This window comes from Salmo salar, chromosome 15 (genome assembly GCF_965601325.2).
Source record: "Salmo salar chromosome 15, fSalSal1, whole genome shotgun sequence".
In the NCBI taxonomy this organism is placed as follows: domain Eukaryota; kingdom Metazoa; phylum Chordata; class Actinopteri; order Salmoniformes; family Salmonidae; genus Salmo; species Salmo salar.
This window is the reverse complement of record NC_138305.1, coordinates 72,986,289-73,000,540: the sequence shown is the minus strand read 5'-3', so window position 1 is coordinate 73,000,540 and position 14,252 is coordinate 72,986,289. Positions and strand designations below refer to the sequence as shown.

Genomic DNA, 14,252 nt, shown 5'->3' with positions numbered 1-14,252 from the left:
TTCCATGACATAGCTTTCACCTGGATTTTCCTGGTCAGTCTATCCCTTATTGATGTCACTTGTTAAAATCCACTTCAATCATTGTAGATGAAGTGGAGGAGACGGGTTAAATAATTATTTTAAGCCTTGAGACAATTGTTTGTGTGCAAGACAGATTTTAAGTTCCCTTTGAATGGGGTATGGTGGCAGGCGCAACAGTTTCCCATGTCAATCAAGAATGGTCCACCAGCCAACTTGACACAACTGCATTGGAGTCAACATGGGCCAGCATCCATGTGGAATGCTTTCAACACCTTGAAGAGGCCATGCCCTGATGAATTGAGGCTGTTCTGAGGGCGAAAAGGGGGTGCAACTCAAAATTAGATGTTCCTAATGTTTTGTACGCTGTGTAAATTGCGTTTGACCATTTTGAAAATCCTCTGCAAGTTGAAAATCCTTGACTTTCAAATCTTTTCCCCTGTGTCTCAGAGGTGTTTAGTACAGTGGAATCACAAGCAAATATCATATTTTGTGCAATTGATTTTTATTTTATTTATAGTATTTAAATAAACCTTTGGTAAGAACATTATTCCAGAGGTTTTATTTTGAGATGGGAATATTTGTGTAATTTCTGTACTTTGGAGAGCTTGCTATTTTATGGGTAACATCTAATGAAAACCTAATTATAGTTTAACTATGTGCTTTTTATTTTACAATAATATTGAATATTAAGTGAACTTCTGTAAAGAAACTCAAAAGGAAAGATTCATCCATTTTGAATGTTATATCGAATTTGTGCATCACTGAGCAATGTTCTATCGATTTTCCCAGGGTCATATGTTTTTGGCTGACAGCACATCGCTCAGATATGCACAAATATGATATAACATTCAAAATGGGTGAATCTTTCATTTTAATTCAAATCAAATGTTATTTGTCACATAAGCTGAATACAAATTGAGTAAAACATTTAAATGGGGTGGATAGTGCAAATAGTCTGGGTAGCCATTTGATTAGCTGTTCAGTCTTATTGCTTGGGGGTAGAAGCTGTTAAGAAGCCTTTTGGACCTAGACTTGGCGCTCTGCTACCACTTGCTGTGAGGTAGCAGAGAGAACAGTCTATGACTAGGGTGGCTGGATGTCAGGAAGCTTGGCCCCAGTGATGTACTGGGCTGTACGCACTACCCTCTGTAGTGCCTTGCGGTCAGTGATGCAACCAGTCAGGATGCTCTCGATGGTACAGCTGTAGACCTTTTTGAGGATCTGAGGACCCGTGCCAAATTCTTCCTTTTTTTTCACTTCAAATTAGGTTTATCTATGCCTCTGCCATTTGAACATGATCATTGTGGTATACCAGTAGTATGGAGGAAGTGAAAGGTTTTCTAAGAATGGCCAGCATGACTTTTATGGACTATAAATACAATGGTTGTACAGTATGTTAAAAAATATTGCCCCTCACTCCATACAGTAGCACTTATACCGTATCCCACCAACTTAGTCTGACAGTGTGTGCATTTGACCAAGGTTATTAAAGTAAATGAAGGTTTTTGAGCTAATGAAACTCTTGGGTAAATGCTGCCAGTAGATAGCAATGTTTCAAATTGGCTTAGCTTGTGCATCACTATCACCAGCTAACAGGGAAGAATTCCGAGGGAGAGTGCGAACAATGGTGACAGTAAACCCCAAACTAGCAGTGGTCGGTCACAAAAGGCAGAGCCTCGTATGGGATTATTTTTACTACATAGCTCCAAATCGAATCTTAATGTTTGCGTACCCATACAGTGCATTTGGAAAGTATTCAGACCCCTTCAATTTTTCCACATTTTGTTACAACCTTAAGGTGTTCAGACTCTTTGCAATGAGACTCCAAATTGAGCTCAGGTGCATCCTGTTTACATTGATCTTCTTTGCGATGTTTCTACAACTTGATTAGAGCCCACCTGAGGTCAATTCAATTGATTGGACATGATTTGGAAAGGCACACATAGGTCTATGTTTTATTTAACCTTTATTTAACTAGGAAACTCAGTTAAGAACAAATTCTTATTTTCAATGACAGCCTAGGAACAGTAGGTTAACTGCCTTGTTCAGGGGCAGAAAGACAGATTTTTACCTTGTCAGCTCAGGGATTCGATCTTGCAACCTTTCGGTTACTAGTCCAACGCTCTAACCACTAGGCTACCTGCCGCCCCACATATGAAGTCCCACAGTTGACAGTGCATGTCAGAGCAAAAACCAAGCTGAGATCCAAGGAATTATCCATAGAGCTCCGAGACACGATTGTGTCGAGGCACAGATCTGGGGAAAGGTACCAAAACATTTCTGCATAATTGAAGGTCCCCAAGAACACAGTGGCCTTCATCATTCTTAAAAGGAAGAAGTTTGGAACCACCAAGATTCTTCCTAGAGCTGGCCGCCTGGCCAAACTGAGCAATCGGGAGAAGGGCCTTGGTCAGGGAGGTGACCAAGAACCCGATGGTCACTCTGACAGAGCTCCAGAGTTCCTCTGTGGAGATGGGAGAACCTTCCAGAAGGACAACCATCTCTGCAGCACTCCACCAATCAGTCCTTTATGGTAAAGCGGCCAGACAGAAGCCTCTCCTCAGTAAAAGGCACATGACAGCCCACTTGGAGTTTGCCAAAAAGCACCGAAAAGGACTCTGGTCTGATGAAACCAAGATTGAACTCTTTGGACTGAATGCCAAGCGTCATGTCTGGAGGAAACCAGGCACTGCTCATCACCTGGCCAATACATTGAAGCATGGTGGTGACAGGTTCATGCTGTGGTGATGTTTTTCAGCGGCAGGGACTGGGAAACTAGTCAGGGTCGAGGGGAAAGATGAACAGAGCAAAGTACAGAGAGATCCTTGATGAAAACCTGATCTAGAGCGCTCGGGATCACAGACTGGGGCGAAGGTTCACCTTCCAAGAGGACAACTACCCCTAAGCACACAGCCAAGACAACGCAGGAGTGGCTTCGGGACAAGTCTCTGAATGTCCTTGAGTGGCCCAGCCAGAACCCGGACTTGAACCCAATCGAACATCTCTGGAGAGACCTGAAGATAGCTGTGCAGCAACGCTCCCCATCCAACCTGACACAGCATGAGAGGATCTGCAGAGAAGAATGGGAGAAACTCCCAAATGCAGGTGTGCCAAGCTTGTAGCGTCATACCCAAGAAGACTCGAGGCCGTAATCACTGCCAAAGGTGCTTCAACAAAGTACTGAGTAAAGTGTCTGAATACTTATGTAAATATGATATTTCAGGTTTTTATACATTTGCAAAAAAATCTAAAAACCTCTTTGTGCTTTGTCATTATGGGGTATTGTGTAGATCGTCTTTTTTCTCCCCTTTTCAATTTAATTCATTTTAGAATAAGGCTGTAATGTAACAAAGTGAAGGTATCTGAATACTTTCTGAATGCACTGTATTTAGCGCATATTGTGGCTTTAGCAAAATGCTTGTGTTCCTAGCTCCAATAGTGCAGCAATATCGAACAATTCACAACAATACATCTAAAAAGTAAAAATAATTGAATTTAGGATGAGCAATGTCATAGTCCAGAGTATAAATATAAATGTGGTGTATGTGTACAGCAATAGTTAAATAGGATAGGCCTTGACTAGAATACAGTATATACATATGAAGTGGGTAAAACGATATGTAAACATTATTAAAGTGACCAGTGTTCCATGACTATTTACACAGGGCATCAGCCTCTTAGGTGCATGTTAAGAGTAAGGGGGTGGTAGCCGGCTAGTGACAGTGACTAAAGTTGAGCGCAGGGTACCAGGCCTTGAACAACAAAGTCATTGAGGTAGATGGCCCCTCCTGGGACCCAGCAAAGATGGACGTCATGATATTTTGGAAGCAGCTGGGGGCAGAGCTTAATCCAAACGCCATGCGCTTGTAAGCGTTGCCCCCTAAATGGGTGATGAATGCAGTGAGGTTGCGGATCCTGTGGTGAACACTGGAGCTGTAGAAGAGGGCAGTGAGCAGGGGATATTTGTCTGGGATGATTGCCTTGCTTGCTGCTCTAAGGTCCATGCAGGTACGCAGGCCCCCTGATTTACGCATCAATAGGCTTGATTATGTCTTCCTCTAGCTGGCACCGGAGCTCGGCATCAAGGTCTGTGCGCGTGGCCAGTGAGCACCCACTGGCTAGCAAGCAAATCTTTCTTCGAAGTTTTCCACACCAAACCTCCACTTTACTTACAAAACGCTCTTCCCAGCTGCTGTATGGAATGTTGACCGATGCGCTTGAGCAAGCAGGCTGCCTGCACACAGATCTCTATTACTGCGCTCCAGGCACAGATTCCTATCCAAGTTTTAGCTGGAACTGATATATCTACCTCCTTATTTAGCTACTGAAATTAAAATAATATACTGCATGCATTATTTTAATTGCTTAGAATCTTCAAGGTAAAATATAGTCATATTTTCAGTTATTTTTTAAAATGTATTTATGCAAATAAATGTGATTAAATAGGGTTTTGTAAATCCTGGTGAATTGTAGTATGATATTGAAATATAATAAACTCAGGAAAAAAAGGTCCCCTTTTCAGGACCCTGTCTTTCAAAGATAATTTGTTAGTCCAAATAACTTCACAGATCTTCATTGTAAAGGGTTTAAACACTGTTTCCCATGCTTGTTCAATGAACCATAAACAATTAATGAACATGCACCTGTGGAACGCTCGTTAAGACGCTAACAGCTTACAGACGGTAGGCAATTAAGGTAACAGTTATGAAAACTTAGGACACTAAAGAGGCCTGTCTACTGACTCTGAAAAACACCAAAAGAAAGATGCCCAGGGTCCCTGCTCATCTGCGTGAATGTGCCTTAGGTATGCTGCAAGGAGGCATGAGGACTGCAGATGTTGCCAGGGCAATAAATTGCAATGTCCGTACTGTGAGACACCTAAGACAGCGCTACAGGGAGACAGGACAGCTGATCGTCCTCGCAGTGGCAGACCATGTGTAACAACACCTGCACAGGATCAGTACATCCGAACATCACACCTGCAGACAGGTAAAGGATGGCAACAACAACTGCCTGAGTTACACCAGGAACGCACAATCCCTCCTTCAGTGCTCAGACTGTCCGCAATAGGCTGAGAGAGGCTGGACTGAGGGCTTGTAGGCCTGTTGTAAGGCAGGTCCTCACCAGACGGCAACAACGTCGACTAGGGGCACAAACCCACCGTCGCTGGACCGGACAGGAGTGGCAAAAAGTGCTCTTCCCTGACGAGTCGCGGTTTTGTTTCAGCAGGGGTGATGGTCTGGTTCGCGTTTATAGTTGAAGGAATGAGCGTTACACTGAGGCCTGTACTCTGGAGCGGGATCGATTTGGAGGTGGCGGGTCCGTCATGGTCTTGGGCGGTGTGTCACAGCATCATCGGACTGAGCTTGTTGTCATTGCAGGCAATCTCAACGCTGTGTGTTACAGGGAAGACATCTTCCTCCCTCATGTGGTACCCTTTCTGCAGGCTCATCCTGACATGACCCTCCAGCATGACAATGCTACCAGCCATACTGCTCGTTCTGTGCGTGATTTCCTGCAAGACAGGAATGTCAGTGTTCTGCCATGGCCAGCGAAGAGCCCAGATCTCAATCCCATTGAGCACGTCTGGGACCTGTTGGATCAGCGGGTGAGGGCTAGGGCCATTCCCCCCAGAAATGTCCGGGAACTTGCAGGTGCCTTGGTGGAAGAGTGGGGTAACATCTCACAGCAAGAACTGGCAAATCTGGTGCAGTCCATGAGGAGGAGATGCACTGCAGTACTTAATGCAGCTGGTGGCCACACCAGATACTGACTGTTAATTTTGATCTTGACCCCCCCCCCCCCCCCCCTTTGTTCAGGGACACATTATTCCATTTATGTTAGTCACATGTCTGTGGAACTTGTTCAGTTTATGTCTTAGTTGTTGAATCTTATGTTCATAGAAATATTTACACGTTAAGTTTGCTGAAAATAAACGCAGTTGACAGTGAGAGGGCGTTTCTTTTTTTGCTGTGTTTACGTAGGCTACGTGTTATTTGTTAAATTCTGAAAACAAATTTTGTTAGTCATAATGGAACTTTAAAACAGCGTTCAGTGGAACAGAAGATAATGTGCAGCACAATAAACAGTGCAATTAGTTAACACAGACAAGAGATTACCTTTAGAAGCCAACACACACAGCAAGCTACCAGACATCATTAATTAAACAACATTTTTAACGGCAGTGCATTTTTGTAAGGGTATCCTGTATTATTGTGCGTGTTTATCTTGCTGGTAGCCTGGAACAAATGTTACTGAAGTGAATGTGCACTTTTTATTTGGGTGGACTGCAACTACAAAAACCACTGGCCAAGCCTGTAGTAAAATCAAAAGTATTTATAGCTATCAGAGATGTCCTAAATTACGGACAATCTCGGATAGCTATAGGACTGAGGAGACTGTCACACATTTGAGCTTTTAATGACCTAGCAAATTCCATGACTTTGGGGTTAAATACATCACATTTCTTTTTAAATTGCTAATTCAACACCTGCCAAATAAAAAAAACTCAAATGGCCCTTCTCCTGAAAAATGAATCGGGCCGGATGAGCTGAAGTGGACTCGGCCCGGGTACCATTGATATACCTGGAATATACCAGAGTAATGTGATTCTGACGGATTTGGGAAGGCCTTGGCCTGCATGAAGTTCTCAGAGTCCATGCCGAGTATCCCGAGTCTCAGATTAGGCCTGAGCCCAGTGTGTTGACTGGGTTTGGTATGCCTCGAGACCCTAACCCGCTTTGATGTGCGCTGGCCAGCGGTTGTTTGCCAAGTGTGCTAAACTGAATCATGCAGACCCTGCTGGCAAAAAACATTACTAAAAATGTATAATTGTAATGCTCTAGTGTCTTATATGCAATGGGTGCCTGGCCCACAAACACTATGCCCATGTTTATATACGAAGATCTATATTCAGTGAGTAGAATTTTGATAACTGGTCAGTAGTTCAATCAGATTTCAACCAAAAAAAAACATATCAACCAAAATAACGTCAAAAAGACGTCATGATACATATGTTTTAATCTGGTTATAAAATGTCCCGACCAGATTTTAACCACTAAAATACCTCTATCATGTAGTATGCCCACTGATAAATGACAATATCCGTCTAGACATTTGCTACCTAGGAAATGTGTGTGTGTGACTGGACCATCTGAAATAGTATTTGAGTACCCCGGCCATACGCCTTACAACACATAAATGTCTTCTCGCCTCCCATGCATAAATCTACTTTCTTTCCCTAACAATAAAACAAACTAAATAATAGAAAAATGAAATAGAAATGTTTTTATCAAATCAAGTCTGAAAACAAACAAACTAAACTGAATTTCTGGTAAAAAAGAATTAAAAAAAAAGAATATAAATAAGAACTATTAGAAAATCACAATTATAATAACCTTGAATTTGAATATGAAGAAGCAGCAGAGACCTGAGTGTATTTCTAACTAATTCTAGACAGATTACTAGACACAACAGTAGTTCTTTTTTTGTTCTCTTTTATTCTTTTCCTGATTGAAATGTATTGTAAGGTCATTATTTCATTCATCACATTACATGACATGATGCACCAAGTCTAATACAATTGTTTTACAGGAATACACTGAAACATACACAATGTTTTACAATGGATACGTGAAGTATAGCTCATTGCACTTACAACAGTGAATGTAACATTTGATTCATTTAGGGACTCTGCCTTTTATTTTCTGTAGCTTTTTTCAATTAGATTACATTTTTTTATACACCCCCCCCAAAAAATTGTTGTGCATGGAAGCCAGGATATCCCTTTTGAGGTTTTTTTTTTCTTCTCATTTTACAAACACAACATGTATAGAAACTCTACACTGACCAATATGTTTCTGAATACAACTTTTTGATTTTAAACAGTCTGCACGAGCCAGCCACATACACAATGCTTTAAAAAAAGCAATAACTGCTCTTTTTTTTTCTTCTTTTTTTTGTTACACAAAAGCACAAGTTTGGCGAGGTCGGCCTGTGTGGCTTCACTGCACACTATGGCGTCCCATGCCTGTGATGGTGTTCAGTATGACATTTACATGTTGTACAGCGTGGTCTATGGTCCTGACTGGTATTTACAGTGAATATGGTTGCCAGGTGAAAGGAGAGGCCTGAGGCTGGGGAGTCGGGCGTTAGGCTGCATTAGCTCATGCATTTGTTACTTTTCACTATTTTAAAAGATGACTGCTCCCTGATGGTTGTGAAACAGTTTCCTGTAGCTTTTTTTTCTCCTTCGTTTCAGCGTTTCCTTCCTAAACCTGTCACCCTTTTCTCTTCATCCATAGTAATAAATACTTTTAGTTGTTCACTGTGCATAGCCATCCACAACCACCCACGGTAAGGGCAGATCGTCACAGTTTGCTATGCTACTTTAAAAGCAACATTTTTGGTTGACGTAAAAAAAAGACATGAGTGTTTTATTTGTCCCTGGCAAAATGCTGTGGTCTGAAGCCCATGTAATCCAGAGTAGATGTAGGACTGGATGGGACAGTAACAAGATGGCTTTCTTGATTGACCAACATTGGAATAATAAGCCCTTACTACTATGCATATTGACGTCCCCTTTCGTTTCGCCACGGTGCATTTTGTGTGTGCTTTCCTGAGGCAAAGTGATTGAACACAGTTACAAACTCCTTCAAACATAAACATACACATAATTGGATTTTGATAAATATCGTTTCCCTTATTTTTTTATTTTTTTTTGTACAGCTTTATTATTATGACCTCTATTACATCTATATCTAATTTACACATATCTAATATTCCAGTCAGGGGACAATGACTATACGTCACTAGTCTGTTCTAATGGCAGTGAGCCTGTGAGGTGCTTTCCATGCCAGTGTCTATATACTGTAAGCAGGCCTTTGCACCAGCTCCGTTAGGTCAATATTGATACGATCATCATTCTCTTCCATAAACTTCCTAGAGATATGGACAGTGTACCAATCACTCTATTCATCTGTATGATAAAATAATATTTCTGTATAGATATTCCATCAATGGAAGTCGTAATAAGTCATAAAAATATCTCCACTTTCTTTTTTTACATTGAACTAATTCGCCCATACTTTTAATAGCTGTTAGTGTACAGAGTGAGTTGTGGGTTTAAGGGATGTTCACACTAGCCTCCAAAGGTCCTTCAAGCCAGATGAATGGTGAGTGGATATAGCCTACAATGGTTTTCTGTGGGTCACACTAAAAGGAAACAAGCGTTGTAGTGCCAGCAGCCTCCCATCAACGTTCAGACTACACGAGTATCATATTATGTTAATAGGTATTGGCAGTGTACAAGGTCAACCCCTTTGATCATGAAAAGTGCCTGTCATTACAGAAATATTTGTGTTATATATTATCATATATATTTAACATATAGTATTTGTTTTACATATACTGTATATTTATATACAGTACCAGAACCACACCTACTCAAGGGTTTGTCTTTTTCTTTTACTCTTTTTTACATTGTAGAATAATAGTGAAGACATCAAAACTATGAAATAACACATATGGAATCATGTAGTAACCAAAAAAGTGTTTAACAAATAATTTTTGTATTTTTTATTTTAGATTCTTTAAAGTAGCCACCCTTTGCCTTGATGACAGCTTTGCACACTCTTGGCATTCTCTCAACCAGCTTCACCTGGAATGCTTTTCCAACAGTCTTGAAGGAGTTCCCACATATGCTGGGCACTTGTTGGCTGCTTTTCCTTCACTCTGCGGTCCAACTCATCCCAAACCATCTCAATTGGGTTGAGGTCGGGTGATTGTGGAGGCCAGGTCATCTGATGTAGCACTCCATCACTCTCCTTCTTGGTCAAATCGTCCTTACACAGCCTGGAGGTGTGTTGGGTCATTGTCCTGTTGAAAAACAAATCATAGTCCCACTAAGCGCAAACCACATGGGATGGCATATCACTGCAGAATGCTGTGGTAGCCATGCTGGTTAAGTGTGCCTTGAATTCTAAATAAATCACAGATGGTATCACCAGCAAAGCACCCCCACACAATCATACCACCTCCTCCATGATTCATGGTGGGAACTACACATGCAGAGATCATCCATTCACCTACTCTGCGTCTCACAAAGAAGCGTTTGGAACCAAAAATCTCAAATTTGGACTCATCAGACCAAAGGACAGATTTCCACCGGTCTAATGCCCATTGCTCGTGTTACTTAGCCCAAGCAAGTCTCTTCTTATTGGTGTCCTTTAGTAGTGGTTTCTTTGCAGCAAATCGACCATAAAGGTCTGATTCACGCAGTCTCCTCTGAACAGTTGTTGAGATGTGTCTGTTACTTGAACTCTGTGAAGCATTTATTTGGGCTGCAATTTCTGAGGCTGGTAACTCTAATGAACTTATCCACTGCAGCAGAGGTAACTGGGTCTTTCCTGTGGCAGTTCTCATGAAAGCCAGTTTCATCATAGCGTTTGATGGGTTTTTGCGACTGCACTTGAAGAAACTTTAAAAGTTCATGAAATGTTCCGTATTGACTGACCTTCATGTCTTAAAGTAATAATGGCCATAATATGGACTTGGTCTTTTACCAAATAGGGCTATCTTCTGTATACCAACCATACCTTGTCACAACACAACTGATTGACTCAAATGCATTAAGGAAAGAATTTCCACAAATTAACTTTTAACAAGGAACACCTGTTATTAATTTAAATGCATTCCAGGTGACTACTTCATGAAGCTGGTTGAGAGAATGCCCAGAGTGTGCAAAGCTGACATCAAGGCAAAGGGTGGCTACTCTGAAGAATCTCAAATATAAAATATATTTAGATTTGTTTAACACTTTTGGATACTACACGATTCCATATGTGTTATTTCATAGTTACAGTGTAGATAATAGTAAAAAACAAAACAAAAAAACCTGTAATGAGTAGGTGTCCAACCTTTTGCCTGATACTGTATATAAAATTGATATATTTCATCTCTTCATAGAATTGTCTTAATTCTTCAGCAGCTTTATTCACTTTACGAAATAAGAAGTGCACAAACTGGCAGCCAAATATTTGGATCCACGGCTGTACTGTACGTAGAAGACCATTCACTGTACCCAGCAACCCATGCTTGAAGCAATAAAATGGCAGACTTTTATGACAGTATTCTGCATAAAAAAAATGGCATCCGATTCCCTACAGCCTTTAGTACACAAATAGAAATAGCGTGTCGTTTTAGGGTGCCTATATAGTTAATCCTTTGGCAACGGGTCCCAATTTTCAGTGAGGGGACTCAAACATGCCAAAAAAACCCCAACATTGAATCAAATTCCTGACGTAAACGTATTGTAGCTATATACAAACAAGTCAATTTGTTTTTGTAGCAGGAACGCTACAATAAAGCAGTATTTTTCTCAGGCATGACAACGATAGTGGTATTCGGTTGTTTTGTTTCTTCCCTAGTATTTCCCATAAATATGATTAATTGCATAGAACGTTTCAAATGGAAAAGTTGCTGTCGACCACACACTTACATTTTATTTGTCAAATATCGGTTTGTTTTGTAGTTTTGTAATAGGATGATGAGAAACACACGCATACTCACACATACATACAGACATCAGGAACGTAACGATACAGAAGTGACTGTTACTGAGATTTTGCCGGAGCATGCTTTATCCCAGCGTCCACACAGAGAGAGAGAGAGAGAGAGAGAGAGAGAGAGAGAGACAATATACATCAGGTTTGGGATCCCATCAGTAGGCCCCCATCAGTGGGCCCCTGTAGCATCGGAGTGCCTGACCAGTCCCACCTGACCAGTCCAACTACACTGCACTGCAAAGAACAGCAGGAAGAACACTGACCTGAGAGGTTTCTGTGACAACTGTCAACATCTTGGGGTTTGCAGTTTGGTCGCAAAAACAAAGGCAAATAACTATCTGTGACTGAACCAACTGTGTCTTTGACCCTTCGGCGTCTAATGCTCCAAACACATTTAACATGCACATAACTCATACAGCCATATGTGAGTGTGCGCAGACTAGGTTTCTCCAGTGTGTCAACCTCAGTATATTTGGAACACATAGCCTATATGTACTACTTGTCAGTAAGTATTATCTCTTTTCCCTTTTGTGTTCTTTTGGATATTAAAACATTTGTAGTAAGCCAGAAAACATGAAAACCCATTGATGATGATGACTGTCAACAAAAGAATGCTAAAGTGTTCAAGTCAGATTCAATGGTGATTTGCACTGGTTTGTATTCAGTGCCTCTCTGCTGTCTTGCAGTGCTCACATATCAAAATGGGCAGATATTATGTGCCTTGTCTGGGCAGTAACAAACTACACCAATGGATTTCCAGGGTCGTATTCATTAGAGCACACCGTTGCAAAACGTTTTACAACAGAAAATGAAAATTAGGATTTCTTATTGGACAATTTCAGGTAGTCCCTCCCTGTTTCAGTCCGTTGTTTCTTCGGTTTGGTGCCTAGTGAATATGACCCAGGTGTGGCCCTGTTAAGATGTGATAGCAGAAAATCGCACAACTCAGATATACAGACAGAGGCAACACATTCCTGACCACTGATTTTTTTAAATGACACAAGACTGTGCTCTTTACTGACTTCCTTCCACATACTATTGCATTTTCATTATTAATAATCATAAATCAATAAATAACATAATCAATTGTTATGGCAACCATAAAACACATAAATGTATGAAAAATAAATCATATAAATCATTTGAAACCTAAAAGTGAAACAACATACAAAAATATTCAATTCATCTCAGAGCCAGTCTTCTAGCTGACATCATTATCACATCAAAAGTCTGCAATGAAAATAAGCTTTATGGACACAACATCGAGTACAAAAATAAGATGTCACTTTACTCTAAATAAAAAGAATGGCATGATTAAGGCAAATCCGCTATCATGTAACAGAAAATCAGGCAAATACAGAGCGAGAAAAAACTGCTGTAAATTTTTTTTAAATAAAATTAAAAAAACACCAGAGATCCAAACGTTGTAGGAAGGTTCAGAAACACTATGAACCCAAACGTTCTGGGAATGTTTTTTATTTTCTTATTAATGGCTTTGCAATGGCTAAAAAAAACAAACCTAGCCACATTCGGCTCTCATGGTGCAACCAAAACCTCCCGAATGATGATTCTCCCATTCTGTGGCCAGATTCAGTGTAATGTCCACCTTGTCTTCTTGTGGAGTTTTTTAAATTAGCTTTATTATTAACCAGTGTCTTATGGCCTCTGTGATTGAAATGGTGAACAGTGTAAGGTCTTGGATATAAAGTTCCATGCATTCAAAATCCTAAATCCACTCACTATACACTTCATAGACACATAACAAACAAAAAAAGAATGAGTCAGCATAAAAAAAACGGTGCCTTCTTTCATTCTGGAATGTAAAGATAAAAACAGAACAAACCGTGGAGTCGTCATGCTAGTCATCCTTATTATGTATATATTTATTTTCTTTCTTCTTCTTCTTCTTCTTCTTCCCTAAATTGTTATCAGCATCCAAATGAAACAGGAAGTATTTAGTACCAGAAAAACCTACGAAGCGCTTCAGTTTTCTTTTCTTTATTCGGAGATGAAAGGAGAGTGTGTCTGAGCACAGGCTTATGGAATCAAGGATCCTACCCTGCCACCATGGCCACGCCCCCTGGGATGTATTCCGCCCCCAGCATGCAGCAGCACAACAGCCCACAGACTAGAGCAGTGGTTCCCAACCAGGGGTACTAGGACTCCTGGGGGTATTTGGCCTATCAACACGGGGTACTTGAGAAGACTCATGAGATAATAGGCCGACTGGTAAAATGCACATGAGGGGGTACTTCAGGGGTACTCCGGGCAGATCAAAATTCAGTTACCGAAAAAAAGGTTGGGAACCACTGAACTCGAGGATAGCATCATCAGTGTGCTGCGGTGTCACAGTATTGTGGCTCCCTCCCATCCTCCTACAGAGCAGCTGGATGGAATATTCCTTAGTATAGAGCCCATTCCCCAAAGGATAATGGCTGTTTGCGAGGTGGTGCTGAAACCCCGGACAGTGGCAGAGACCAGGGGGAACAGGCTCTCTATCCAACTAGCCGCTCTCTGGAAGGGTCCTCGGGGCTTGTGACCTCAGTGCAGACCACAGCCCTAGGGTGTTCTGGGGGTCCCAGGGTGTCAGGAGCCTGGTTCTTTGGCTGTGGGCATGGCAGCCGGGTGGCCTCAAAACGATCTGGAGAACGTGAACACAAAGTCAGG

At 41.2% G+C, this 14,252-nt stretch overlaps 1 protein-coding gene across 3 annotated transcripts in view; it reads right to left on the bottom strand.

The window, feature by feature from the left end:
* Positions 1–7,500: 7,500 nt before the first annotated feature.
* LOC106572259 (protein bassoon-like) overlaps positions 7,501–14,252 on the bottom strand; it is a 188,179-nt gene continuing 181,427 nt past the window's right edge. For all 3 annotated transcript variants that reach the window (XM_014146305.3, XM_014146306.3, XM_014146307.3), the window contains one exon: positions 7,501–14,226. The gene's annotated coding sequence lies outside the window, so the exon portion shown is untranslated. The remainder of the gene's footprint in view (positions 14,227–14,252) is intronic.